The sequence below is a fragment of the Mustela nivalis genome (assembly GCF_964662115.1).
Source record: "Mustela nivalis genome assembly, chromosome: 15".
NCBI lineage: Eukaryota > Metazoa > Chordata > Mammalia > Carnivora > Mustelidae > Mustela > Mustela nivalis.
In genome coordinates this window covers 27,463,123-27,489,978 of record NC_139034.1, presented here as the reverse complement: position 1 = coordinate 27,489,978, position 26,856 = coordinate 27,463,123, and the positions used below count along the sequence as shown (strand labels likewise).

The window sequence follows — 26,856 nt, the reverse complement described above, 5'->3', positions numbered from 1 at the left end:
TCGCCGGAGGAGGTTCCTTGAACCTGGGAGGGCCGGTCCCACCACGGGCGGGCCCGCGGCGGGGGGAGGGGAAGTGAGAGGTTGTTTATGACCAGGGACTAATCTCCACCAGTCCCACCGCTCCCGGTGGGGAGTGAGGTCGGGTCAGAGCTTCGCCTGCAGTCTCGGTTTTGGGGAGCAATCAAGGGTGAGGGCTCGCCCCAGAGCCGACCAAGAGTTCTCCGGGTGAAAGACCCAACAAAAAGAGAACTAACCCTGTTTTCCTAACTCAGCCCTAAGAGCGCATGGGGGAAGACTCCCAATATGGATAACAGTTTGTTGTCCTTGTTATTCTCAGGGAAAAAGAACCGATCATATCCAAAGAAATACCTCTCTTAAGCCTTTTTGTTTTTTTTTAGGGCCAAAGAATGTCAATTTCAGAGCTAAAAGGGATCTTAGAAAACGGTAGAACACTAACTTGTTATTATATGGAAAAACTGATCAGCTTGCCCAGGTGAGACACACGGAGGGGTTCCCCGTAAACTCTGCCAGTGCTCGCTCTTTCACTATATGCTGTTTCCAAATACTGTATGAGAGAAGACGTTCTTGGTTAAAAGAAGTCCACCTGTCACCATGCCCGAAGTAATGAGTCCTCTCCTAAAGGTCCAAGGAAAACTGTCCACTCAAACATAACTAGTTGAAAAACTGAAGACAGTACCTGAGCTACAAGTTGTATTAAGAGACATACAACCCTTATAAAGACTATGGAGATAGCCGTAGGGCCTCTCCTGCTAGCCTTGCATTTCGATTTTATTTTTTTTATCCTGAAATTCTTAATTGTTTACTGCCTGATCATTTAATGAAATTGTTCCTACTAACCTTAACACCAAAGCGACATGTTTTGTGGCACTTTTTTAAAATCTTGAGTTTATATTTCATAACATGTATGTTTCCTAATACTTAGGACAACCTCTGAACTTCTTGTTAATTTATAATGGGGCTATTTCAGTAATATGCTGTTCTGTTAGTATGAACCATAGAAGAAAGATATTTTTAAGAGAGCTGGACTACAAAATAAGATGGAATACAGGTCTTATATCCAATATTTGCTGAGAACTGGTGGAATTAAATGATTAAAATGTGTATCCTGCCTTCAAAGAGCTTATGGTTTTTTTAGAAGAATATTACATGCATATTATTAGCTACTACAAGGCAGAGAGTGATTAGATACTAAATAATTCAGAAAAGAGAAAAATGCATTACCCTTGGGTTATGGACATTCTCCAGGGACAGTATATTCATATATTCCTTAATGCTGAGTTTCTGAAACTGAGCTTCTAGATCTGGAGATAAGATCAGAGTTCTTTGATATTTGAAAATTTGTGTTTTCATTTTAATGACTATACCAGTTGTCATAGATAAAGACAAAATTTTTCTTTCAAAATTATAATTTGCAACTGAAAGATTTTCATGGAATTGGTCTTCAGTTTTCTGTATCCATGCTTTTCAGACCGGTTCACAGACCCCTGCCTATCCAAACATGTATTCTCTAGAATGACAAGAATTTCCTTTGCATTACTCAGGTTTGAGAAACACTACATCAAAGGACTAGTAGGGTTTGGATATGTGAGTAAAGGAAGAGGAAGCTGCTGGTGATAAATTCCTTTTAAGACATTGAAAATATAGTGAAGAAAGGAAGTTAGCATTGCCAATGGCTTCCTGGGGAACAGTGAAGTTCGGCTAGGCTGGAGCACTAGGAATGTGAAGAATAGAGTAAGATCCTTCAGAAAGGTAAGTCAGATCTAGACAGTAGAGGGCCTTTATTCCAGACTTAAGAATTTTTTCCCGTATAAATTAGTTTTTAGCTAGGGTTTTATGTACAAAGCAGTGTTTGAAGGAATCAAACTTGACTACTGAATGACTACTACCATGCATGAATTATGACCTTCCTTGTTACAATTATTTGAAATAATTTCCAGTGGAGATGACATGGCTCTTCCCTGACTCAGTGGAGTTGGCAGATTGTCATAAGTGAAGGTGTATGGTAGAGAAAGGGCTAGATGCAAAAAACCAGGGGAGCCAAGTCCAGTGAGCCAACCTGGAGTATATAACCAGAACCTGTGCTTATTACGGCACCTGAGATCAAAGGCCAGGTTTCCAGTTCAGGAGCCCGGAAATACGAAGGTATCGCCCTGAGGCAGAAGAGGAAAGAAATCAGGACATACAAAGGCAGCAAATCAAGAGGCAATCAGAAACCAGGAAGAATTGACGAGTGGTCCCTAGACAAAATTGTGAAATAGGCCAAGTTTATTCTTAGTGACTCTGGTTGACAATGAAGCTATTGGTTGATGATGGCTTAAAGCAGTAGTTCTGGACCAGGAGATGCATATCCGCATTGCCCACAGAGTTTGAAAAATAATAGTAAATGTACCAAGTCCTAATAGCCAGAGGAAAGGGATTCAGTTGAATTGGGATGGGCCCTGGTCATCTCATTTTTTAAAAAAGCTCTTCAGGTGAATCTTAGAAATTTATGTGATTCAGAACTATATGCTTAAAGTATAAAACTAATGTTTTATATCTGCATCTAGTAATACTCAATAAATAACTTTAAAAATTCACATACCCTAAGAGATACTACATTTCTTAAAAGAACTTCTAAAATAAATCTGCAAACTAAAGCAGAAGAAAACTATATATGTGACACCACTATAGATAATAGTGGATTTGTATCATATGCTTATTTAAATTGCTTGAATTCAACCATGTTTAACAAAAAGAAAACTAAAGAGGGTGAGAGATTTCCACTGTTCTTCTGTGAGTTTAGGCCTCAGAATAAGCATGAGATGGGAAATAAGAATCTCCATTCAATCTCTGTTGATTCTAGAAAGATTCTGGTTATAGGCAGGCTTATTTTTCTGAAACATGGCCCCTAAATGCAGGCCAACTATTTCATCAGACTCAACTGAAAAAACAGCGAGCCCTTGCAATGCTAGAGGGAAAATGAGTTGAAGTAGTGTGGGCTAAACCCTGGGCTGCTGCAGTCCAGGGGATTAGGGAAGATTTTGCTGGGAGGACATTGGTCAGAAGAGGTATGTGGGAGAAAATTTGCTCTTTGTTGCTGGATTTAAAGGAGCTCTGCCTTAATGCTATGACTCCAATCTAAAAGGGAATGAATAAATTCTATGAAAGCCTCTGAAGGAGTAGTGACTCTGGCTTAAACAATAGCCTAAATTGTGGAAATGAGGCTATTTTAACAATTAAGAATTGATGAATTAGATTCATTGTAGGAGCCAACCAGAGTCCTTTTAAATTATTTTAAACCAATTAAGCAGGATAACACGGTTTAAAAATAATTATGTGCCAAGGACTTGGCTTATGGTATCTGGATGTGCCATCTGAACAGAGTAATCAGATGAACCCAATGTTCCTCATATGTAACCTAACAAAGTTTTTTTGGCTGTCATACTATTTCCTCAGCTCTCTGCTTTACTTTCTGAGATCACAGTAGCCAATGATGCTGACAGGTTGCCAACATTTAAAAAAAAAAAAAAAGGCAGCATAAAAATTTAGATGTGAAATTATGTACCAGAATGTATTTGGATATAACATATATAAAGAGATTGAATTTTGGTCATCATATTGTATCTCATTAGTCCTCAGGAAAAAATGCTACTAAGGGAGTACTATGAAAAGGATATTAGATCTCTCTCCCACAAGCATTATTTCACAGTAATAGTTGAAGTCTCAGATGATTCAAGATCAGTCCTGAAAATGGACGCATACAAATTGAGAATTAGAATCACAGTGGAACAGTTTCTCCAGCTAAAGAACATGAACATTAACATTGCAGTAATTCGATAAATGTTCATTGCATACCTACTACGTGACAGGCCCTAGCGTAAGTCATAGAGAGTTTGTAATCTAATGGAAACACAGGTAAACATGATGAGACTGCGTAATTATGATAAGTCAGCAAACACCAGGCATGATAAGACCAGGATGGCTTTGAAAATGCAAGGTTATATACGTTATTTCATCAATTCTGAGACACCATGGGTTCTAAGAAATGCCATTATTTCTGGACCACTGAAATGAAAAAAGTGCTAATTAAACTATGACAATGATTTTGTCAATTAGAATTTTTCCACAATGTATTAAATTCTACCAACCAGGGGATTTAATAATGGAACACATTTTAAAAGAATATTCCACTATTAGAAAAGTAATGTCAAATGTAAATAAGTTATTGAAACAGTTAAAAAAAAAAAGTACTCCACTACAGAATTTTCTTCCAAACTACCAACTTTTAATCTACAAGTGGTTTTTTTAAGCAGGGGTGGGGGGCTAAGAGAGAGGGAGTGAATCCCAAGCAAGCTCCACGCCCAGCGATTGTTCAGTCTCACAACCCCGATATCAAGACCTGAGCCAAACATTTAACCAACTGAGCCACCCAGGCATCCTAATATACAAATTTTGATGCTCATGCTTTCTTGATCCAACTAGAAGATATCAGGGAAAAAGTTTTCAGACCACAACCAGGATTTACATCCTCTCTTTAAATGGCTGGTTGCCTGAAATGTCTAGGGTTTGCAATTTTCTAGGCATGCTACCAGGAATAACCATGAAGTTTGCACAAGTACAGCTACATCACAACTGCCTTCTGGTGACAGCATTGTAAGATCCCATTATTGCAAGTTGAATTCCAATTTTAGAGATGTTAAAGTAGAAAGAAATGCACATTTTAGAATCAGGAAGATGCCCATTTAGTGCCGGTAGCTCTTAAAATAAGTATCATTAGAATATACAAAGAGCTTTGTGAGCACAGAAGATAGACCAGCTAATCTCACAAAGTAAGTGATACTTGAGCAAACAGAACTCATATGGGGTTAGGATATGTGTGTGGAAGAGTGGTGTGAGGCTGGGCCACATCAGGGAGGGTTTCACATGTCCAACTAAGAAATTTTGAATTCTATCTTTGGTTGATAGGGAAACAGTTTGGGATAAGGGAGCAAGATACTCAAATTCTCATTTCAGGAAGATAATTCCAGTAACAATTGGAAAGAACGATTAGAATGGGAAGACAGTGGAGAAGGAGACCAATTGGGCAATTTCTGCATTAACTGAGGGAAGAAATAGGAAGTACTACAGAAGTGGTGCCAAGAAAGTAAGAAGAGGGTCCGAAAGACACTGAGGGGCTATTACTAGGTATTTACCCCAAATATACAAATGTAGTGATCCTAAGGGGCACCTGCACCCCAATGTTTATAGCAGCAATGTCCACAATAGTCAAACTATGGAAAGAACCCAGATGTCCATCAACAGATGAATAGATAAAGATGTGGTGTGTGTGTATATATATACGCACATATATATGTATAAAGATGTGGTGTGTGTATACATATATATATATATACACACACACAAGGGAACTACTCAGCCATCAAAACAATGAAAGTTTGCCATTTGCAATGACATGGATGGAACTAGAGGGTGTTATGCTAAGTGAAATAATCAGAGAAAGTCAATTAGTGTATGGTCTCACTCATACGTGGAATTTAAGAAAACAGGATCATCGGGGAAGGGAGGGAAAAATAAGACAAAATCAGGGAGACAAACCACAAGACACTCTTAACCATAGAAAACAAACTAAGGGTTGCTGGAGAGGAGAGGGTTGCTGGAGGGGAGAGGAATGGAGTGATGGAGTAACTGGGTGATGGACATTAAGAAGGGCTCGTGATGTAATGAGCACTGGGTGTTATATAAGACTGATGAATCACTGAACTCAACCTCTGAAACTAATAATATACTATATGTTAATTAATTGAATTTAAATTTTAAAAAAAAGACATTGAGGTGCTAGAATTGACAGAACTTGGTGAACTGGAGTAGATATAGGCAGCAACATCCTTTGTGAGATTAAATCCACCTTGTGTCATGGAAACTGAATATTCTCAAACTACTGGTATCTGTAGATTCCAATAAGAACCAACTGTGCTTTTTCAGTCATTTGTCCAGCAAATATTTCTTCACTCTCTAGGATGTGCAGGAGCTGGGAATTTAGCAGTAAATAAGCGGGGGAAATGCTTGTCCTTATGAAGTTCACATTCTAGTGGGAGAGGTAGACAATAAACAAGGTAAATAATCATATGCTATGTTCACTGCAAGTGCTAAGGAGGAAGAATAAAGCAGAGAAAGGAACAAAGTGTTACAGAGGGAAGAGGGTTGCAGTTTTAGATATGGACAGCAGGAAAGACTTCATTGAGAGAATGACCTTTGAGTAGAAACCTGAAAGGAAAGGGAGACAGAGCTGATTGGATCTCTAGGGAATGACAGATTTTCCCATTTACTGAAGTCTAGGGAAACATTTGTGGTTTGAAATGCTGATACATACTAAAGTCTAACCTGTTCATAAGTATTCTTTGCTGATGCTTAGTATTGTTATTCATAACAAGTGTTAAAATAATTTGCTGACTTAATATATATTCTTATTAATAGCAGTATTCTAATAAGTATTCTTCACCAATATAGTTTCAGTTATTCATAAAATATGAAGAAACCTATTTATCTTTTTTTTTTTTAAGATTTTATTTATTTGAGAGAGAGAGAGAGAGCATGAGAAGGGGTAGGGTCAGAGAGAGAAGCAGACTCCCTACATAGCAGGGAGCCCGATGTGGGACTCAATTCCAGGATTCCAGGATCATGACCTGAGCTGAAGGCAGTCGCTTAACCAACTGAGCCACCCATGCACCTGAGACTTATTTATCTTAAAGTCAATAGGTACTGTTTTAGATTCTTGGGATTCAGTGTTAAATGAGATAGACCTAATCCCTATCCCCACAGTTTTGCCAGATAATACATAGGACTCACAATTAGTTCAGAATCACAGATAATGCATAACTGTTTAATAATATCACAAAGATTATTACAAATTAGATGGAACACGTAATTACAAATATTACATAGAACATGTATTGAAAAGTTATGTGCTATCTACCTGAAGTTCAAATTGAACTGGTATCCTGTATTTTTATTTGCTGAATCTGGCAATTCTGTGACCTCACTGAACTTAAAACCTAAGTACCAGAGGCAGAGATTAGTAAATACAATTAGCATCCAGTAGACATGTAGAACCTAGGATGCCATAAAATGGAAGACACTGTGACTCTAAATATGTGGAGAAAAACCTGACTGTGAACCGATTGCCCACCCTTAAGAGCAAGAAATAAACTTGTATTTGAACCATGTGCTTGGATCCTTTTGTATTATTCTGTCTTTATAATACCAACCTAGCCTAACTGAATTTATGTGGCAGTCTCTGATATCTATGATCATGCCCACATTTACTCCAGAATCAAAAGTTTTCATGTAAAGTACAACAACAACAAAGAATTCGTAAATAAAAGCAAGGCGCTTGGATGGCTCAGTTGTTAAGCGTCTGCCTTCAGGTCAGGTCATGATCCCAGGTCCTGGGATCAGGCTCCCTGCTTAGCAGGAAGCCTGCTTCTCCTTCTCCCACTCCCCTTGTTCGTGTTCCCTCTCTCTCTGTCAAATAAATAAAATCTTTTTAAAAATAGATAAATAAAAGCAACAGAGGTAGACCAAACCCTAAAATTGCTTGTACTATATCATTCTAACATAGATTTAAACCTGAGTGTTTGGGGGCACCTGGGTGGCTCAGTCGGTTAAGTGTCTGCCTTCAGCTCAGGTCATGATCTCAGAGTTCTGGGATCGAGTCCAGCATTGGGCTCCCTGCTTGGCAGGGAGCCTGCTTCTCCCTCTCTCTGCCTGCTGCTCCCCCTGCTTGTGTGCTCGCGCACTCTTTCTCTCTCTCTGTCAGATAAGTAAATAAAATTTTTAAAAAGAAAAAAAAAAAAACCTGAGTGTTTTGAAGGCAGACATGAAGGACATCAGAGCATTATTTAAAAATTTTGTAATTTGATGGTTTCCCTAAGCAACTAACACTACATATTATTTCTGGCTATTAAAACACTTTAAATTATTTTCTTATTTCAGTTATTGAATGTAGACAGGTGTTGTAGGCATTGAAAATTATAAATAAGACATGTTTTTCACTTTAGAAAGTTTAGGGCCTAGTAGAGGACATAAAGATATATAATAGTAGGGAAAATATAATCAGTGCCAAAAGATAAATGCATATTGTATCTCTAATTGAAGTGAGAAGTTCAGACTAGAGAAGAATAGAATATAGCAACTGAATGAGGAAGCATATTTTCTTCAAAGCTTTCCTGCTTTCTATCTTCAAATTTTATTTAAAAGAATGTGTCAAAAATGTATGAAATACAAAAATAACAGAAAAAAATCACTTTAATCTCACTACCCAGACATAGTCACTGATAACACTTTAGTATCTATCTCCTCCTTTATATTTTATTTTATTTTTTAAATATTTTATTTATTTATTTGACAGAGCGAGAGAGCACCAGCAGGCAGAACAGCAGAGGGAGAGGGAGAAGCAGGCTTCCCACTGAGCAGGGAGCCCGATGCAGGGCTTGATCCCAGGACCTTGGGATCATGACCTGAGCCGAAGGCAGCTGCTTAACCAACTGAGCCACCCAGGTGCCCCTTTCCTTTATATTTTAAATAAAATTGAGGTCTTTTTATACATGCTTTTCTGTCCTTTTTTTCTACTTAATATAATGTGAGCATTTTTCATTAAATAAATTTTAAATATGACTTTTAACAAATGTACGATATTGATGCCATGGATGGACTTGTCTTGACTTATTTTCCTCTTATTAGTAGATACTTTATTTCCAGGATGTTTTACTTTTGCAAATAATGATGCATTGAATATCCTTATATCTGAATCTTTATAATAATTCAACAACAATTGTTCAAACACTCCCTACTTCTCTGGATGTTGGGAGATACATTAGTGAACAAATAGTCCCAAATCCCTGCCCTCATGGGGAAGGAGAGAGAAATGATAAATGTGTAAATATGTAAACTTTAGGTTATATCAGATAGTGATAAATGCTCTGAAGAGAAATAAAGCAGGGAAGAGGAGTAAGTGGTAGGACTAGATGTTTCCTTTTAAACCTATGCTATAGAAAATAATTAAAACAGGGAGTGAAATTTGATAAATGCCCCAAATAGAAGTTCAGAATGCTATGAGGGATCCTTGGGGTGGCTTAGTCCGTTGAGTCCCAAGATCAAGTCCTACATCGCACTCCCGGTTCAGCGGGGAGTCTGTTTCTCCCTCTGGCCCTCCCTGCTCTCGTGCTTTCTCTCTCTCACATAAAATGCTTTAAAAAAAAAAAAAAAATGCTATGAGGAGCATTTACCTGAGAGGATAGGTCAAAAAAGAGAAACAAACACTTAGCAGGAAAGAAGGTAGACAACCAGGAACTCGACTTGGCCAAAGTAAAGAGAACAGAATTTCAGAAAGGAGAGTATGTTTCTTTAAAAGTTACTAAAACATCAGATAAAGTGGAGACTGAAGAGAAACCATTAGACTTGAGAAAGTCATTGTTGACTTTTATAGGTTCTTATTAAAGGAATATTAGAGACAGAGAAATAAGGTAAATTAGATCACCAGGGATTTTAGTCAATTGAAGGCAGAAAATATAAACTTCACTGTTGCACTAAAAAAGGGGATGGGATAGTAGCTCAAAGGACCAAAGAGAACCTTTATTTTAAGGTAAAGGAAAAACCCAAAATGTTTTTAAGTAAAGAGCAGAGGAAAACTGAAGGCATGAGAGACATAGGGTGGGTCTTAGGATCAGGACAGACAGGGTCAAGAGCATAGCTGGGACATTGGGATGTATAAGAAAGGGCACGGACTTCTTCAAGATCAGAAATAATGACAAGAATATGAACAATGCCTAACACAGTGCCCAGTGCAATTATTAATTTTATGTGTCAACTTGACTGGGTCCTGGGGTGCCCAGATACTTGGTCAAAGGTTATTCTGGGTATATCTGTGAGGGTGTTTTTGGATGATACTAACATTCAAATGGGGAGACTAAGTAAAGCAGATGGCCCTCTCTAAAGTAGGTGGGCCTCTTCCAGTGGAAGACATGACTAGAACAGAGACTTACCCTCCCATGACTAAAAGGGCACTCTTCCTGCCTGACTGTCCAACTGAGACTTTGGTCCTTTCCCATCTTCAGTCAGATTTCACACTGAAACATTTGCTCTTCTTGGGTCTTGAGCTTGCCATCTTCTGGACTAGAACTATACCAGCAGCTCTCTCAAGGTCTCCAGTTTGGTGGCTGAAGATTTCAGGACTTCTCAGCCTCCATAATTATGTGAGCCAATTCTTTATTCTGTCTCTGTCTTTGTCTCTCTATTTCTCCCCACACCCCGTCCTGCTTTTGTTGGTCCTTTTTCTCTGGAGAACCCTAACATGCATAGTACTAAATGTTTAGTGTGTATATGCTGGAAGACAGAATCAATTATAGAGAAATGTAGAGGTTTAGAGGATGGATGGTGAGGGAGTTATGGGAAGTGGATGGTCACCAAATCTGACCAGTGAGACCCAGAGCTAAGCTGAATGCCCCAGAGAAATCCCTTTAGTGTTAATAGGGAACAGTATGGACAAGCAAGCAGGTCATCTGGGCTCTTAACGGGCAAAGATCCTAGCTGGCAAGTGAGAGACCTCTTACAGATTGAAGAAGCATTCCTGTACATGGTCAGAACTCACAGTCAGGAAGGTGATGTGAATAGGCAAAGAACAAATGTTCTTGGGATCAAGGAAATGGGAAGAAAACAAAAGTTTCATTGCCTACCTGCACCAGCCACTCTGCTAGAGCTCCCCATGATCATTTAACCTCCAAACAAACCTGCCAGCTAAGTGTTCTTACTTTTTCAGAGAAGGAATTAGGAGACCAAGAAATATTAATGAACCAAGTACAAAGTCACAAAGCAGGAGAAAACGAGAACCTGGATCTGAATTCGGAGGCGTAATTTTGGGCAAGTCTGGCGGGAGTTTTCGTTGACCCATCCGTGGGAAATGGTACTTAGGGACAGAGCTCCAATCCCTGTGAAGACCAGAGGAACTGGGTTAACCAGCAGGAAACCAGGATGGAGACTCAGGCACAGGGGGAAATGACAAGGAGATAATCAACCAAATCTCTTAAGACGGAGGAATTTGCTCATAAGAACAAGGAGGTTGGGGTGCCTGGGGGGCTCAGTCAGTTAAGTGTCTGCCTTTGGCTTAGGTCATGATCCCAGAGTTGGGCTCCCTGATCAGTGGGGAGTCTGCTTCTTCCTCTGCCTTTGCTCTTCCTACCACTTGTCCTCTCTCTTAATCTCTATCAAATAAATAAAATCTTAAAAAAAAAAAAAAAGAACAAGATGGAAAGGATAAAGGGGTGAGAGCTTCTAAGATATTAGTGAGAATGTCATTTTAATATTCAGTTCACAGGTCTCCAAAGACCCATGTTCTAAAACAGTGAATAAAATATCTTAACATCTTATTATGCAATATCTATCATTGATGATGGGCACACAGGAAGTCTCATGACATCTATTTAATTTGCAGATTAAATGATGCTCCTTGTTCCGTCTTTAAAACATGCCCACAGCATGGTATATGCTCAGAAGTAGTAGAATTCCCTTTAATATAATTGTGAACTTCTGCTCTCCCTGCAAGTTCCACACTTGGGTAGTTGCCTTCTTCCCTCAAACCCCTCTACACCAGTTGAACTTGTCATTGTAGTCACATTAATTAATTAAATATTATGTAAGCCAGGGGAATGTAAACAAGTCACTGACGAAATGGCCGTCAAATTAGATGTAAGCAAGAAAACTTGCAAAAGCACAGAAAAAAGTAAAAATTTATAAGTATTGTCACTTCAAAAGATCGACAAAGGAAATGTAGTTCAGGTTAAAATAAAAAGGTTAAGGTATGTAACATCATTTCTTCTTTTCTGTGCTTCCATTGACTCTTGCAGTGCACCAGCATGTTGGATGTTGGATGAGAATGCTTTTACTCTACTCTGTTTTGTATTTATATAGCACCTTTGTTCATTTTTTCTAAAAAAGCACAGCTCTAGAAAAGCAAAATAACTGTGTTCTTTCAGTGACCATTCAGCACTTTGACGTGAAACCTCAGTACAAAGTATAATACTACCTATCATGCGGGTAGTCCTCTAAGTCTTGGTGATTATATGACTCCTACATGTTCTATTTTGCACTGTGAACCCTTATGCCTCACTACTATTCAGAAGATTACTGGGAATTATGCATTTGGGGGCCAGATCGTTTTTGTTGCTTTACTATAGGCCAACATGTACAGCATCTTAATAGTTCTGCCCATAAGGAATCTTAGAAATAATCTAGCACAATTCTGTTGTACTAAAGACAAGTAAACCAAGGACTAGGGTTAAAGACACTTGCCCAAGGTAAAACAATTATTAAAATAAAATTACAGGACATGTTTAAATAGCCCCTTACTTTGTATCTTCCCCATGATACACAGCACTTTTAATCCGAAGCTCTAAAAGCACCTTCAGAAGAGATCATTAATGATTCTGATACCTATGCATCCAATTATTATCCTATTTTCCACCAACTGGGTTACCTCCTCTCAGACACTGGAAGGTCAGCATTTTCTTTGCAGATGAAATCAGTTGAGGGTTGCATTCACCCATAAATAAGAAACCTGAAACGCAAAGGTTATTTTTAACACATATACCAATGGTAGACTGCTCAGGCCGGCCTCATTTGTCCACTCTGAGGTTTATAATGTCATTAAGAACATGAGGCTTTCTGTGTGTTCTTGCTCAGCCAATCTTAATGTGTGCTTGTCAACTGATAATTAGCTATTTCACCTCAAGTATTGTAGGTTTGCATTGGCAGAAGTAATGGGAAGAAGAAAAGAAAGCACGTCCGCTGAGCTAGACTTGCTTTAAAAAGAGATTTTCTGGCACCGCTCCTAATAATTTCCTCTTAGATCTGATTGGTCAGCTGTGTTACTTGGCCCCTCTTATCTGCATAGCAGGCTGCCCTTCGTGTTGGGAGGGCAACCAGCAGTCCTATCACTGCAGGACCATTGCCAAAATTAAGAAGAAGGTATGTGTGGTACTTAGCATGTGCCTGGCGTCTAGTAGATGCTGGAAAACTGGTGGCTCTTATTTTGTTAGAAAAAAATGAAACTAGAGGGGACATCTCCAAATTTTCTCCATTGTAATTATGAAGAAGTGCTTTTAGACTTGTAAAGAATCTAGTATGGTAATAAAATAATTTTTAGTAGAAAAACAAGTTTTTTACTAAGCTTCCATTGGACACTAAAATAGTGGTTAAATAAATAAATAAGAGAAATAATGGTATGGCAACTTTTAAAAACTCATTTGATTGGGGTACCTGGATGGCTCAGTGGGTTAACCCTCTGCCTTCGGCTCAGGTCATGATCTCAGGGTCATGGGCCCGAGCCCCACATCAGGCTCTCTGCTCAGCAGGGAGCCTGTTTCCCCCTCTCTCTCTGCCTGCCTCTCTGCCTCTTGTGACACCTCTCTTTCTCTCTCTCTCTCTCTCTCTCTCTCTCTGTTAAATAGATAAATAAAATCTTTAAAAAAAACTCATTTGATTAACCAGATCATCATTTTAGACAGGGTCAACAGTTTTTAATGTTCACTGTGGTCTCAAAAATTTAAATATAAATGACACTATTTCTCTTTGCATTTTATGAGTTAGAAAACATTACTATGCTTAATTATCATTAAAAGTAGTTTTTATCACAACTGAAGCATGCTCAAATTAGTGACATGTTGAGAAAATCTCTGTGAAACCATTTAAACTTGACAACGAATACCCATTTGTATTTTTCATGTACTGGTTAGTAAAGACATTGACCTTAAAAAGATGCAACTGTGGGGATCACTGGGTTTCTGATTTCAGTTGCAAAATATCTAGTTTGCAATGAACATTGCCATTAGAATGGTAACACCTGAAGTTTTAAGTGAGGTACTTGATTGTGAAGCAACAATAAGAAAAAAAAAAAAGACAAATACATAGTTTATAAGAAAACTAACCATTTTAACATAAAAAATAAAAAATATTAGCAGACTTTCATAGATATAAAAATACCTAGAGCTAACATCTGCCTCACAAATATGATACATCATGTAGGCACCAGTCAATCCCATGATAAAACAAAAAGCTCAAACACAATCCATTATTGTGTTATACTGAACTATGACTATTACGATGTAAATTGTTTTGAAATGAGTAGGCAAAAAAAAAAAATAGTTCATATAAACCTCTGTCTAAATTTTTTTTAAAATGAACTAAACATAAAAAGGGTTTGTGGGGGTGTATAATAAAAGGAAGGCAATCCACCCTTTTTAAAAGTCTATATAGGGTTCATTATGCTTAGGGCTTTCCAAATACTTGTATTTCATAATCTTTACAACAACTTTGAGTAGTTAATACTCCAGGAAGGGGAATCCTGTGGGAAGGAGGCATCAGAGAGACCCTTAGTGTCCCAAACAGGGACTGAAGAGCTACAGTTCAAAGGTGGAGCTAACTCCACAGCTGTATTGATTCCTCTATTCCATGCCCTGACCACTCAGTTGTCCCCTGCATATGACTTGGCCTCTCTGTCGTCTATGGACCAATTTTGTGACTCTTGATGTCAATGGACGTATGATGATTTTAATTTTCAAACCTGTGAAATGTAATTTTGGTTCAGGGGTCTTCCTCAAAATATAACCCAAGACAATACAAAAATGTAGTATAAAAAAATGAATAATTAAATGAATTCAGCCAATTTATGCAGTTTAAGCCCAAACTGCTCTTGATTATAAGGATTGTCTTTTTTCCTCTATTATTACCCAAATACTTGACTCGGTTATCCAGTTAACTTTATGTACACATTCATGTACATATATCTGCAAATTGTAATTTTTAACTACCATAATTCTCCCAGGGAGCATGTTACCTACTTCAAAAGAAATTTTGACCTTTTTATTGCATATTTTCCCCTTTGCTTGGATCTGTCCATCATCTGTAGTTAAGCCTGTAGTATATAAGTCTTTCTCTTTTCTTATTTCATGTAACCTAACTCCCCCTCTCCCAACTGCATGCCAGAACCCTCATCCCCAGTCCAAGCTAGCACATATCCTACTCTTACCTGTACTGCTGACTGACTACAGCATCCTCTTTTCATTAGCAATATTCTCACTGTTGGAAGTCAGTCTCAGCTGCAAAAGAGAATTTGTTTAGGCGTAACGGCATCAATATTGAAAAGATATTTTCAATATCATTTGAAAAGAACCAAAATCAAATGCAAGTCTCTCTTTAATCCATCAGATCTTTAAAGATTAAAAAATGAAGTTCAAGTGTACTTCATTTTTCTCACTAATGCATCCAACAAGATCCTTTTATGCTTTAAGGAGTACCATTTTCCCTTTCATAAAGAATTCTCAAATCTATTAGCTGCTCAGATCTGATAGTTTGCTCCTTTCTGCAGATCAGGCTAAGCAAACTCCCATGGCAGCAAGCCACCAGGAATTCCAGTTACACAAGATTGCCATATTGCTTCACAAAAAGGGCCTATTCCTTTTAACCATCCCTAACCCTCATTCGAGGAAAGGGCAAAAGTTAAGTAAAAATGTCTAGCATGGTAGATTTTTTTTTTAAAAAACCATTTTTATTTATTTTTGTATTTGATAGAGATTACAAGTAGGCAGAGAGTCAGGCAGAGAGAGAGGCGGAAGCAGGCTCCCTGCTGAGTAGGGAGCCCCATGCCGGATAGATCCTAGGACTCTGAGATCTTGACCTGAGCCAAAAGCAGAGGCTTTAACCCACTAAGCCAACCAGGCACCCCTGGCATGGTAGATTTTTTTAATGAAATAAAAAGTGTATACTCATATTATGTATAAGCTACATTTTAAAGTATGTCCTGCCTTCGTTTCTTGGGTATAAAACTATTTCAAGGCAATTTCAATAAACCAGATTTCAAGAAACTCCTAAAACATTTTTTGGGAGTTGCTTTCATTTTGCCTGAATTTTAATGTGTATTTCAACCACATTGCTATACCAGAGAATATAGGTTTGGCTGTCATTTCATTGCTGTCAAAGAGAAATTCTTATTTTAAACCTCTACATCATCATTAAATCATTCTAATAATAAAAGGCCTAAATTTTAAGTCCTGGGGGACATCAAAGTATCTCATTTACTATGTTGTTGAAGCTCATGCAGCAATTTGCAAAACTGATATGTAATAGACAAGGAGGGAAGAACAAAACTGGACACAGTTACCTGGTTGTTGACAGTACAAGATTATAAAATATTTTGTACTGTCCACTGCTGGTGGACCATTTTAATAAGTGAACCAAGAAAGGGTGGGGGAGCTCCTGGATGTATCTATTTTAGGACACATCTTACCATTGACCCCTTTTCCTCCTTAAATAAATGTATTCCTCCTCATACATAGCTCAGAGCATTGTTACAATACCTTGGGAAAGCAGTCATTTTAAAATGGAGTTAGAAGTCCACATTGCAGCCTTGAAATGTGGTTGAGTTGTATGATGACCTTGGAGACTTAGCACCAATTGTGCGAAGTGTCGTAAGGTGGACCTAGCATAGCTTAGAAAATACAAAACCCCAGAATTCTTTTTTATTCTGCTAAGTATTTTTACTTGTTATGGTCTCCTTGAGCAAGTGCTGGCATTGGTAAAAGGGCAATGAGCATTTGCCTAATGGTCTGAAGTTTGATAGCCAAAAATAAACATAAGGGGAAAAAAATCATGACTTTCAGATGCATGACCTTGAGACTTGGCCCAGGCTGAATTTAAGTTTACCTTTGCACTATTAAAAAAAAAAGTTTGCTAGGCAAATGAGTAAACGGTAGACCTTATCTTACTTAATAATGAATGTCAAAGTAGCCAAGATCATTGGGGCTCAAACTTGTTTATTCACAAATAATGAGAACATTGCAAACACATATAAAAATTACCTAATTTTCATAACCTGATGCTTTTCTTTTACCTATGATTTGTGTTGGTGTAGTTTCAAGGTTACAAAAGTTTTTAAAAGTTACAAACTTATAAAAACCTTGTGAAACTTTTAGAAAAGTTGTGATTAGATAGGTGAAAGAGAGAGAGGAGGTATGTGTCTATTTATTTTGATAATTAAAATCAGTTGACAATTCTCAACTGGAGATTGTTAACTGGGAAATATTAGGAAATGTATGAGAGCACTTTTGGTTTCTCAGTGACGGAAGGGCAATGCCCAGCAGAGAGATACCAGCATTCAGTGCCAGGAGCTAATACGAAACATCCTGCTAAGTGTGGGACTGCCTGAACCACCAAGAAATGTCAGTGGCACTGTCACCCTTGAGAAACACAAGGGACCAAGCCATTACAAGTAAATGAAGTGTTTGTTGCGAGGAAGTTCAGAGGCAGAGGAGTCTATGGGGCTCTGTGTGGACTGTGGAACCTCATATCTAGGGCTCAAATCCAATTTTCAACTGTATGACCATGGCCATGTTAATTAAATGGTGGAAGACTCAATTGCCCCACCTGTAAAATGGGCATATTAGTAATAACTGCCTCACAGAATTTCATTGTAAGGATTAAGCAAGTAAAAAATTATAAAGTGTTTGGCATATGGTAAATTCTCAATATTGGCTACTGCTATTGCAAATTTTACATTAACTGGAGTGGATGAGAGAATGCATAAATATATTCTTTAAAACCTGAGGCTTCTAAATTTAAAAATCCCAGTCTGGAATCTATTATGTGTCCGAAGATATTTCTTGATGATGACAGCCATCATGTAAGCATGCTCTAAGTCATTAAATATATTCAGCTGAAGCAGGAGAAGAAGGTTGAGTGGGAGCAGGAAGCTTTCCTTGGTTAAAGAAAATTTGTGTGGGCTGCAAAAAAGTAAAATGTAACATGGACCCTTTATAGGGTGAAGGGATGCAGAGGAGATCTGAGCAAATTATAATAGCAAGTTTGCACAGTGGTGAGCACAGCCTACGAGATGCAACCGAGGAGAGATTATTGCTAACCCAAGACGGTGAGGAAAAACCAAGTCCAGATGACAATCAAGTTGGAGAACATTTGCGGAACACTCTGCACTTGCAAGGGGTATGTAAGCCTTGAGCCTATCAGTGCCTACTGGGAACATTCTGAATAGTTAAATGCTTCTTTCTCTAAGAGAGGAGGCTCCCCACTCTGCAGTGAAATCGTGGATTTGTTGTTTGCACACAGAGGGCCTTGTTTGTGTAACACTTGTTTCTAACTATAATTCAGTCTTTGGAAACACGTAAGGGATAAGCCAATGAAAACCAGTTTTACTTCTATTAAGAATTTAAAAAAAAAAAAAAAAAAAAGAAAGAAAGAATTTAAAAACCCAAAAGTAAATCTTGAATTAATCTTAGCGTTTTATATATTTAAAAAAAAAAACAACTGAATCCAAACAAGAATGCGGTTAGCGCCTGTGGGAAGAATTGGATTGCTCATCACAGGTGGCTGGGACGCATTTTTCGTAAGTACAAATTAAGCTGCCTGAAGTAAAAGGAACGGAAAAGACAAAAGCCTACCAGTCGCCCTTCCAATTTTTTAAAGTTCTGTCAACTGTCAGATGTCTTACGTGATGATTCAAATGATCAAATGCTTTCATCACAAATAGATTTTAATAATATCACCATTAGTAGACATCCAAAGATAGCAGTGAGAGTACTATGTTGATTCATTCTCCTTCAAAGACTGAGTCAGAAAGGACAAAATCTAGTGAACTGAATATGACGACAGCTATCCTATTCCGCCAGCTGTCTCTCTTGGCCCCTCTCACCCACCAAACCTTTGCATCGCTCACGATTCAATATCTTCCATTATATTCTTTAGCTATACACTTGCATCGGACACACACAATTTCTGGACACGTTCTTAAAGTCATCTTACTGGCTCTGTGGGGAATGTTTCTCAAACCTCTGTCTCCAGCATTGGCCTCTTTTTCACACACCAGTCATCGTGTTTCCAAGAACTCTGAGAAATACCACTTAAGTACAAAAACTCTATCCTAACACATACATGTTTCCTTCTTACACCCCACATCCAATCAACAAATCTGGTCTATTTTCAAAATATATCCAGAGTCTGATTCCTTCTCTTTGCCTCTGACCTGGCCCACACTGCCATCAACTCTCCCCGGATTATTGTAGCCTCCTCTCTGGTATCCAGGCTTCCACCTGTCTCCCTGATACACCTTACGGTTCTGAACACAGCAGCCACAGTGGTGCTTTTAAAATGAAAGCCGTGGGCGCCTGGGTGGCTCAGTGGGTTAAGCCGCTGCCTTCGGCTCAGGTCATGATCTCAGGGTCCTGGGATCGAGTCCCGCATCGGGCTCTCTGCTCAGTGGGGAGCCTGCTTCCTCCTCTCTCTCTGCCTGCCTCTCTGCCTACTTGTGATCTCTCTCTGTCAAATAAATAAATAAAATCTTAAAAAAAAAAAAATGAAAGCCGCATCCTAACTCAGCTCTGCACAAAACCCTCCAGGGGCATCCCATTTCCTGCAGCATAAAGCCATAAATTTCTTAGATCTGTAAGGTCTTACCTACCCGATGAGACCTTGACCTTGTCTCTTCCTCTGGCTAGAATGCTCACCCCCATACACCTGCATGACGCATCTCCTCTCCCTGAGGTCTTTACCTAAATACTTCTCGGTGACAACTTTTCTGATGCCTTGAGTGCCCCTTCCTCACTTTACTGTTCTCAGCAACATTTATCATTGGCATGAACAGCAGTTTATTTATTTAGTTTATTTTATGTCCCTCCACACTGGAAACTGTGATGACAAGGACCTTTGTTTTGTTCATTGATGAGTCCCCAGTGTTCGTTGATGGGTCCCCAGAACAAGGCCTAGCACACAAACATTATTAAATGAGTATTTCTTGAATGAATCAAAAAATCTCCAACTCTTTTAAAACCAGCTTCTAATAAGGACTACCCTGTTTTTCCTAAAAGTCCACAGTTTTCTCCTGCTAAAAATCCATCTGGACTCAAAATTCTGCAATTATCTTTGTCATCTGACTAGTTGCTAAATTCTTTCGATCCCACAATGTTATTGGACTCTGTCCCCTCCTTTTCATTTCTGCCACTACCACCCTCATTAATGACAGTAGCAGTTGGAATTAGAGGACTTGGATTTGAATTCCATCTCCACCAGTCCCCAGTTATAAGATTTGGGCACGTTCATTTGGGGTGGGGTGGGGTGGGAGAGAACGTCTCAGCTCTTCATTGGTCAAGTCATACCTACTTTATAGGGTGCTTATGAGTATTAAAGAAGATAATGTATCTAAAGCATGTATTTGTACCATATGATCTCACTTATCTGCGGAATTCAGGAACCAAAACTGATGAACATATGGGAAGGGGAGAAAAGAGAGAGAGATGGAAGCAAACCATAAGAGACTCTTAACGACAGAGAACAAACTGAGGGGTGATGGGGGGAGGTGGGCAGGGGATGGGCTAGATGGGGGATGGGAATTAAGAAGGTGATGAGACCTGGGTGATGTACGTAAGTGATGAATCACTGACTTCTACTCATGAAACCAATATTACACTGTATGTTAACTGATTAGAATCTAAATAAAAATTTGGCCGAAAAGAAAGAAAGAAAGCATATATTTGTTCCTGACCCATAGTAAGGGATTCATCTATTCCCTTGTGCCTGATCCACGGCAATAGACTTCTAACTCATATCCCTTCTCCTTGTCTGATTCCTTTTTAATATTTCATATCATTACTACCAAAAATATTTCCTGTAAGTATTGCTTTGATCATGCTACTCAACATGTTACTTGACAACTTTCAGAATCTTCTTACGGATAAAGGAAATTATAATTTGAGTGCCTACTGTGCCTCAGATACCATTATACATGTTTTATAATTTGATAATTTAATAAAGCCAAAGCAATTCATCCACCATTCAAAGCTTACCCACATCTGCCTCTCTTCTTAGCCATTGCCGTTAATTTTATGTGTCAGCTTGGCTAGCACAGTACCCAGATATTTGGTAAGTACCAGTCTAGATGTCTCTCCCTCTTCCTCCTCCTCCCTCCCTCCCTCCCTCCACACACACATCCTATTGGTTCTCTTCTCTGGGAAATCTCAGTACACTAGCCATATGAAGACCTATCAAGACTTGTCCTATATGGTCAATTTCCTCCCTAATATGTCACGACTCTAGTCAGAAATAGCTAGTTTTTTAACTATAGGTTCCTTGAATTTTTCAAAACCCCTTCTTATTGCAGCTATCTTTTTTTGTAACAATTTCCTTACAAGGAAGCATGCTAGTCCACTTCCGCCACTGGGTTACCTAGTGAAAGTTACTTAACATCTCTGAGCCTCTATTACTTCATGGTAAAAATAAGGATAGTAATTTTCTTACTGAATTGCTGTATAGGAAATGCATTGCTCATTGTGAAATACATAGCATAGAGTGAAAATTGTATTTAATTCACTAATCTCCAGAAGCTTGTGTGGAAATGAGCCATATTATGTGTCCTGGCAGGCTCAGGAATGAAGACAGAACTGATCATCTCAGAGTATAACTAATCTGTGGTTCTGAGATTGAGCACACAAGGTGGTAAGTGTGTAACGCAGACCTACAACCAAAAGATCAATTCAAGACAAAGATGACTGACAAGGCTGAGTACTCAAGTTCTGGGGCACCCACCCACTCTGGAAAGTGTAAGCAATCACCAGTATTTCAAATAGAGAAATGCTCAGCTCAGGGAGTTCCAACTATTTTCCTTTAGCAAGTAAACCCCAGAATTTTAGCAGGGCCTTATACAGGCCCTTGGAATTGCTTCCATCGTGTAGATTCCCTTACGTGTGAGTGTTCTGGAGTCTTAGGGTGAGGACAGAGCAATGTATGCAACTTGCGGGTTGTAACTTTAAAGGGAAAGAGTATGTTTTGCTCCCCCTTTTTTCTTTGTTTTTGCTAATTGGAGTTAAACATCTTGGGTCTCAATGACAAGGACCATATCCTAGGATTGCAGAGCGATAAGAGTAAAAGTCTGGGGGGGGTCTTGGGTGGCTCAGTTGGTTAAGCATCTGCCTTCCACTCAGGTCATAATCCCAGGGTCCTGGGATCCAACCCCATGTCAGGCTCCCTGCTTAGCGGGGCATCTGCTTTCTCTCTCTGCCTACTACCCCCACACACACAACCCAGCTCATGCTCTTGTTCTCTCTCTCTCTCTCTCTCTCTCAAATAAATAAAATCTTTTAAGAAAAAGAGAGAGTAAAATCCTGGGTCTTGGTCATTGTAAAGCTACCACAGTGACCTTGAACTGCCTGAACTTATACTTTAATATTGTTTGGTGTTGGGATAGCCAAACTAATATATAGCAGATTATAGGAAATTTTGTTAATCAAACAGTAAGATTTTTCAGATATAGCTTAGGTACAAAGGACATATTAAACCTATACACCCTATCTGTGCTTTCCCTGGGAGCTGCCAGTCTTGGCTCCAAGTTGTGGCCTGAACACTACTCCCTTACCTGATGGCCACAACTGCTGAGCACTGCCGCAGTCCAAGCTGTCGGGACTGAACACCCTTCTGTGTTTTGCTACAGGGCTGTGAGAGCCACTTCCAGACTTCTTGACCCTCTCTTAGGTAACTTGATTATGTGTTGGCCTGTAGTCACAGTCCTTAGCTTCGTTCCTAAAATTCCCTTCTGGATTCCAATGGAAAATAAGAACTGGAGACTTAGACTTCAGAGACCAGTGTAATGAACGAGGAACAACCTGTCTAGCCCTAGAAGCCATTAAGATCATCACTGAGCACTTTGCAGGTCTTTGTCCACTGAGTATGACCTTTAGCCCGAGACCAGCACTAAAGAAATTCGCTATACAAAAATGGAGAACTCCTTAATCATTATATATCTTCAAACTCATTCTGGGTTCTAAATACACTTTGCAGATTTTCTCCATACTGTAATAACTCCAAAACTGATAAATATATTCTATTTTTGAATCTCATTTTTTGAATTTTTTCCTATGATAAAATATCCATACCATAAATATACTATTTTGGCCATTTTAAAGTGTACAGTTCAGTGGCATTAACTACGTTGTCACCACTGTGCCACTACCACCACTCTCCTTCATCACAAACTCACATGCTGTCAGTAGTAGACTCTAATTTCCCATTACTCCCTCCTCCCAACCCTTGGTAACCACTCTTCTACTTTCTGTCTCTATGAATTTGCCTATTCCAGGTACTACATATAAATATGAGGCACAGAGACATACAATACTTGTCCTTTAGTGACTGGTTTTATTTCACTTAGTATAATGTCTTCTAGGTTTACCCATACTGTAGCATGTGCCAGAATTTCATTCCCTTGTAATGCTGAATAATAGTCCATTGCACATATATACTACATTTTGTCCATTCATTGATCCGTTGATGGATACTTGGATTCCTTCCATATTTTGGCTGCATAGAAACCTTGTAGCCATGAACATGGGTGTATGAACATCTATTCAAGTCTCTACTTTCAATTTTTTTAGGTATATACCCAAAAGTGGATTATATGATAATTCTATATTTGATTTTTTTGAAGAACATTGTGCTATTTTCCACAGTGTCTGCACCATTTACCTTCCCAACAACAATAAATAAAGATTTTAATATCTCTACAACCATGCCAATATTTATTATTTTCTGCTTTTATTTCCCTTTATGATAGCTCTCCTAACAGGTGTGAAGTGGCAACTGTCTCTCATTTTTAATGGTCTCAATTAATTACAATTTTAGAAGCTCCTACCAGTCAGTGCTAGTGTGAATCTTCTAGCATTGACTGTATTCTTTGCTAAAGTGCTTAATGGAGGAACTAGATATGGAATGGACTTGTCTGCTAGTTGTCACACCTCATTCCTCAAAAGCTCCTTCCCCGATTTTCAACCAAACTACTTCTGCCTCTCATTTCTTCAGTTTCACATAGTGCATGTCTGAGTAAGACTTTGCTTAATAAGAGCTCCTCAGCTTAAAAGAAAAGTTTGAAAACTTTTGGCCTGCTCCATATTTTCTAAGGTTCAAAGAGCTTAAGTGACTTTTCCAAGGTCTTTCAGCCAGGTATTGCCGGAGGGAAGATTTGAACAGAAATGTATCCAATGAGATAGAGAATATGCCTGGTAACCATCATGGCAGATAGGCATCCTTTTTTTTTTTTTTTTTTTTTTCAAATTAACATATAATGTATTACTTGTTTCAGGGATACAGGTCTGTGAATCATAAGTCTTACACAATTCACAGCACTCACCACAGCACATAACCTCCCCAATGTCCATAACCCAGCCGCCTCACCCCTCCCACCCCACACCCCAGCAACCCTCAGTTTCTTTCCTAAGAATAAGAGTCTCTTATGGTTTTTCTCCCTCCCTGGTCCAATCTTGTTTCATTTTCTCCTTCTCTTCCCCCCACAACCCCCCACTCTGCCTTTCAAATTCCTCATATCAGAGAGATCATATGATAATTGTCTTTCTCTAATTGACTGACTTTGCTCAGCGTAATACCATCTAGTTCCATCCACGTCATTGAAAATGGCAGGATTTTGTGGGGGGTTTTTTATGGCTGCATAGTATTCCATTTTATATATACACACCACATCTTCTTCTTTTTTTTTTTTAAGATTTTTATTTATTTATTTGAGAGACAGTGAAAGAGAGTATGAGAGGCGAGAAGGTCAGAGGGAGAAGCAGACTCCCCATGGAGCTGGGAGCCTAATGTGGGACTCGATCCTGGGACTCCGGGACCGTGACCTGAGCCAAAGGCGGTTGCTTAACCAACTGAGCCACCCAGGTGCCCCACACCACATCTTCTTTATCCATTCATCTGTTGATGGACATCAAGGTTTTTTTCATAGTTTAGCTATTGTGGACATCACTGCTAAAAACATTCGGGTGCACATGCCCCTTCAGATCACCACTTTTGTATCTTTAGGATAAATCCAGTAGTGTGACTGCTGGATCATAGGGTAGCTCTAGGGACGCTTTTCAACTTTTTGAGGAACCTCCATACTGTTTTCCAGAGTGGCTGCACCAGCTTGCATTCCCTACCAACAGTGTAGGAGGGTTCCTCTTTCTCCGCATCCTTGCCAACATCTGTCGTTTGTAGGCATCTTTTCAATTATGCATTCACTTCTTCAACATACATTACACACACAATTTAACTGCAAAACAGAATTCACTTACAAAATAGACCAGCCTTTCTCTCCCATGCATCTGACAAGGAGAGTGGTAGGGGAGCAGGGGAATGAAACATGCTCTGCTGAATACTCACATCATCTTAGTAGACAAGAGACCAGTGACAGCAGCAAAACTTCATCCCTTCTAAGAGGATGACATGTGAGACACAGTTATGTTGGAGAAGAAGGGGCATAGTCACCTGTTTCTAAAGAAGAAATGGATCACAGTTAAAATTTAAAAATAGTTACAGAATTAAAAATATTTCTGTGGGGGCGCCTGGGTGGCTCAGTGGGTTGGGCCGCTGCCTTCAGCTCAGGTCATGGTCTCGGGGTCCTGGGATCGAGTCCCGCATCGGGCTCTCTGCTTGGCAGGGAGTCTGCTTCCTCCTCTCTCTCTCTGCCTGCCTCTCTGCCTGCTTGTGATCTCTGTCTGTCAAATAAATAAATAAAATCTTTTTAAAAAAAATATTTCTGTGAAATATACTGCATTAACATCATAGTGATATAAAGTGAAAGAAGGTGGCATTGCCCATGCTTAGAAGAAGCTCGTGATATAAGGAGCTAAGATAAGTGTCCACATTCCACCAGCAGGGTAATACAAATACTTGAAGGACCTGGGTCAGATAACAGTGCTGAAAGTTTTTTCAGAGATTTACAAAACAGAAAGATCATATTTGGCTGGGGCCAATCCAGAACGGCTTTGTAAAGAACTTTGTAAAGAAGTAAAGGATGTAAAGGAAGAAGGCCGTGGCATGTGTTCTGAAAGATGCGGAGGTGTTCAGTAGGTAAAAGGGGACTCGACGGAGGGAAGGTCAATTCAAGCAGGAGAAAGGATGTGCAAGGACACTTACGAGGACAATTGCAAATCATATTCTAGGACGTTGACTTAAGGTGGAGCGTGGGCTCTCTACAGGGTAGTTGCAGGTAGCGCCATCTAAAAAGATGAGTTGGGAACATGTTGAAGAAATCACCTGTATAGCAGGCTGCGGAATTTATGGTCTACTAACCAGAAAGGTAAGAAGTCATCAAAAACTTATCAGAACACTGGGATTTAGGGACAAGTTATACAGACTAGCGGTTTCTCCGTGCCTCAGGCTGTCACAAGCAAAATGAAGGGGATGTGCTACAGGCACTGCTTTTGGAAGATTTCCCTCCCTTCAGATGTCCTATTTCAGAAAGGATAAGGGCAAATATTATGGCTGAATCAATGAGGCAACTTGGAGCAAGAAGCTTTAATATTTGTGCATTGGAATGGGTACAGAATGGATTGGAGCTAAGGTTACATTTAGGAATTTATTACAACAGCTTAAGCAAAAAGTAAAGGCCCAGGACTGGGACAATCATGAGACTGCACACATACTAGAAAAGCACACTGGCAGAAGGTATAGGACTTTGCAACCAATAGAAGGGAGGAAGAAGGAGAAGGAGGAGGAGAAGAGAAAGAAGGAAGAGGAGGAGGAGGAAGGAGGAGGAAGGGAGGAGGAAGAAGAAGAAGAAGAAGAGGAGGAGGAGGAGGAGGAGAAAGAAGAAGAAGAAGAGAAAGAAGCAGAGAAGGGGGAAGATGAGGAAGGCAGTGAGGAGGAGGAGACAGAGGAGGAGGACCAGGACGAGGAAGAGAGGGGCGAAGGGAGGGGGAGGAGGAGAAAAGAACAGCACAGAAAAGCATGACTGAGGATAAGATAAGTAAGCACAACTGAGCTTGGAGT

General features: G+C 39.3%; 1 long non-coding RNA gene across 1 annotated transcript in view; it reads left to right on the top strand.

Annotated features, from left to right (window-relative positions):
* The window catches only part of LOC309848652, a 44,692-nt gene that overhangs the window by 1,407 nt on the left and 16,429 nt on the right, over positions 1-26,856 (top strand). The window contains exon 2 of the long non-coding RNA XR_014303187.1: positions 399-493. This is a non-coding gene — a long non-coding RNA (uncharacterized lncRNA). The remainder of the gene's footprint in view (positions 1-398; positions 494-26,856) is intronic.